Below are 4,494 nucleotides of genomic sequence, written 5' to 3'. Positions count from 1 at the left end.
TATCTGGAATACTATATATTTCATTTGCATGTTCATTGACCACTTTCCCTGACTAGAATATAAACTCCTTGAGGAAAGGAAATTTTGGCCATTTTTTTTCACTGATGCTTTCCTAGAATATAACCTGGCACATATAAAGGCTCAATAGGTCAATTGAGCTGTTAAATCAAAAATACAGTGTTTGACAAGAACAGGAAACATGAACTTTCATAAGTTTTTTGGTGGGAATGGAAAGTGATTCATCTTATGTGGATTGCAAATATTTATACAATGCCTCTGACCCAGCACTTTTTAGAGGAATTTATTACAAAGATGCCTGCACATCTGTGCAAAGCTGAATATATAGATATTCATTCTAGAATTGTAGAAACCTGAAAACATCCTAAAAATTCACGAATATGGTATGAAAGTATGACATTTCCCCCACCACAAAATGCTATGCCACCATAAGAACAAGGAATATGTATTAATATGGGATGTCTCCTAAGAAATAATAGTAAAAAATAAGATGCTTTATATTAAAATTTGTGAAAAATAAAGATAAGGGGCCTTATATACATAGATATGTTGGTATAGTCATAGAATTACTCAAAGTAGTTTACATAAGAAACTAGCCACAGTAGATACATGTAGAGAAGAGAAATAGTGAAAGGGAGACTTCTTTTTTTTTTTCACTATAACCTTGTTTACATTTTTAAGATCAATGAGATGATTCCTTTAAAAACAACTGTGAAATGGGGCACCTGGGTTGCTCAGTCGCTTAGGAGTCTGACTTCAGCTCAGGTCATAATCTCATGGTTTGTGGGTTCAAGCCCCATGTGGGGCTCCGTGATGATAGCTCAGAGCCTGGAGCCTGTTTCAGATTCTGTGTCTCCCTCTTTCTCAGCCCCTCCCCTGCTCATGCTCACTCTCTCCCTCTTTCAAATATAAAAAACATTAAAAAAATAAAAATAAAATAAAACAATTGTGAAAAAAAAAAGTTGACAGAAAGGAGAGCCAGGAGGAAAGTTACTAAGTTCCTAAGCTAGTAACTTTGAGAGGTGATGAAGGTTGCTGAAATAGGACTGTGAAATGCAGATGTAAAGTATAACCCTGAAGCTTTTAGCAATGGAAAGATAGAAAGCAGAATGTAATAAAAAGAAACTGCAGTGTGCAACAATAATAGTTTCGAAAGACTGCAGATTTATGAAGGGCTGAGTGCATATGTAGACTCTGAAAATGAACAGAATATGGTCCTCTAGGATTACTTAAATAAAAGAGGGCACTGATAGAGGAACAATGAGGACAGAAGGGTTCATGTCAACTGAAACTCAAGGAGAGTAAGGCCTATGAAGGAAATCCTGAAAAACATTTCAGGGCCGTCAGCTCTCTCACTGAACATCTATGTTCTGCCTTATTCCACTCACTCTCTTGGACACAACCTCCTTTACCTTTCCTCTATTCACCACCCATGGCCTCTCTTCTTGTTCCAACTTAAAGATTTCATTCAGTTTGGTGATATGATAGTCCATATATAGGAAAATGACCCAAGACTTTAATTCAAGTACCATCCCCAAACTCAGACTGAGCCTGGGCCTTTCAGGACGTTACCATATAAAGAGGAACGAAAGAAGTAACATTTTACCTTAAAGGTTGAGCATATACAATGATATAGCAGAGGGTTGAGAATATCTGAAGCTTGCATCTCAAAGCTGAATCTACTACGCTGTGTAAAGGTTCTAAGTATTTCAGAAATGGAAAAGAGACAGCACTTCACTTTCAGAAATTGGATTATACAGAGAGCTATCCACGCCTAATATGGCTGTGTTGCTCTAGTTCTCCAGCATCACATTGCTGTACAGATTCCTCTGAACATCAATTATTTTTTTATGTTTATTGATTTATTTTGAGAGAGAGATCAAGGCAGAGAGAGAATCCCAAGCAGGCTCCATGCTGTCAGCATAGAGCAAGACACAGGGCTTGATCTCATGAACCATGAGATCATGACCTGAACTGAAATCAAGAGTCAGACGCTTAACCCACTGAGCCACCTAGGCGCCCCCATCTGAACATCTTTAAGTTGTGGCTGATGCTCCTGTTTGAATTGAACAATCACGTCTCTGAGTGTTTACTCTACCAATGACTCCCAAAGAACAGAGAAGAGTAAATGTCTGGGGGCAAGATTGTGGACAAAACAGGTACCCCTATAGCAAAATGTACCTTGTTTAAAATGTCATGCTGATTTGTTATTCTGTTCCAGAACAAATGTTTGGAATCTTAAGTGTTTACATAAGAATGCTGCAAGTTATTTATTATATAAATTATGTAGCTTTTCCCTCTTAAAATTGAAACTCCAGGAAGACATGCCCTTATTATTAGTTTGAACAGGAAATGAGGCTTGCAGGATTCAGATTCTTCCACCATCTCAGCCACCCATGCTGAGATGACCCATATTCAGGTGATCACACAAATACTCACACTTACCCACAGATCCACACACAATCTTGCCCCACCACATGCACACAATTATTCCAACCTCACACGCCCATGATATGACCCTCTAGCCTCACGAAGTCACACATAGTCTTGATCCCACCACTCTGTTCACACTCACCAATTTTACTCACATGCAGTTTCTCTTACACTCAACTATCCTCCTCCAACCAGTCACACATGTAATCTCACCGCTGTCTCACACTTTCTTTGCCTACCTTCAAATACATAACTGGGCTTGAAGATTTCTCCCTTTCAAACTCCCCAGGCTGGTTTGGTCACAGATGCTCCCGTCCACATTCGGGTTCGTTCTCCTGGCTCCCCGACAAGTTCCGAAGCAGTCTGCCTCAAGAACATCTTGGTACTCTGGGCAAAGCAGAATTCTGAGCACCATCAGGGCACTTAAGTGTGGCCAGCTTCTAGAGGAGGCAGCTTAGGCAGCTTGGCCTGGTCCATCTGGCCATTGGCGAAGGCCAGGACTGGGATTCCCAGGATACCTGAGAAGGATGCCTGTAGGACCTAGTATGTTACAGGTGAACTACCAAAGCTGGAGAGAGCCGCTCTGAGGGCTGTGTCAACGAAAAATTGCACCAGACAAGTTAAACAGGTAAAGAAGACTTTATGAAAGATTGTTGCAATAGAGATAGAGAGATTGAACTCAAGTCAGTATATAACATAGCAGGGATTTATATCCAATGCACAGCATGAGGGAGGCAGTGGATAAAAGATTACTAAGAGGAGCGTGGTTAAGTATCAAGGGCAGGGGGATTCTTGCTGAACTAGGGTCTGCAGATCAACAGGAGTGCTCACAGGAGCCTGTCTACAGTTTGGTCGACGGAGTCCTTAGCTGACGCTCGCGGAAGCCCCCGGAGCGCGGCTCAGCGGGAAGGCCCAGTTTTGGCTAGGTCCGGGCTCCACGCCTCGGGGAAATTGGGATATCCAGGCGACAGCTTTCCAGAAACCTGTCGCATTCGTACTACATCTCCCAGAGGCCTCTAGGCTCAGTGCTCCCTCCCGCGAGAACTGGACCTTCTCCTGAGCAGTGGGCGGGATCTTCTGGCGGGTTGGAGCAAACGGCCCCAGGGCGCTGCGGGAGCTCCTGCGTTCGACTTGTTCCAAGTAGAGTAGAGAGGTACTACCTGTACCGAAGGAGGCGTAGGTGAGGTGGCCCGAAGCCCGGGATTGGGCCGGCGTGTCTGGAACCTCTGGCCTGTGCAGGGTGTGTGGGGAGCCAACTGAGAGGGGAAGACTGTGAGGAGGGTGTGTGTCTGAATGTGACTGTGTGCCAGTGTGAGCGTGTACGGAACTGTGAGGGCGGGGAAGGGGGGCTTGATTTGCGGTTATGATTGTTCATGTGTAATGAGGTAATTGTGTGACCGGGTGTTTGCGCGTGTAGCGTTCTTTGACCGCGTTTGTAAAACTGGGTGTCTTCTTGTTTGTGTGTGTGTGTGTGTGTGTGTGTGTGTGTGTGTTTATGACCATTTGCTGAACTGTGGGTATGGGATGCCTTAACTGTGAGATCGGTGATTGTGTTTACCCAAGGTGTGTGTATTTGTGATATTATTAGCGTAGGGTGCGTGTGAATTCGTTATTGTCACTGTGTCCCCATGAAGTGTGGCAGTCGGAATGTGAGAGTGTGGGGTGCCTATGACTGCGATTGTGACTGTGTCTGTTCCTGCAGTGTGTATGCTCGTGTGACCATGTGCAGCCAGTTGTGTTTAGGTTTGGGGTGCCTGTGTCCTCGTGGCGTGAGTGAGTTTGTGGGAATATGTGTCCGTATAGCACTGTAGTTGTGGGGCGCCTTTGTGTGCCTTTGTGACTCCAGCGCTCTGTTCCCAGGAGACCTCTGTGAGCTAAGGGACAGATTCTGCCCAGAACTACAGTCACCCTGCTCTTGTCTTGATGCTGGTGTTGAACAGGCACCCTAGCCTTAACTGACCTACATGTATAGGTGACGGGTGGTTGGCTGACCTGGACTCCCAGAAGAGCCTGGTGTTTCCTGACTTCTTTCTTTTTCCCCAG

The sequence above is a fragment of the Leopardus geoffroyi genome, chromosome E2 (assembly GCF_018350155.1).
Source record: "Leopardus geoffroyi isolate Oge1 chromosome E2, O.geoffroyi_Oge1_pat1.0, whole genome shotgun sequence".
NCBI lineage: Eukaryota > Metazoa > Chordata > Mammalia > Carnivora > Felidae > Leopardus > Leopardus geoffroyi.
Note: the sequence above shows the minus strand (reverse complement) of the source record.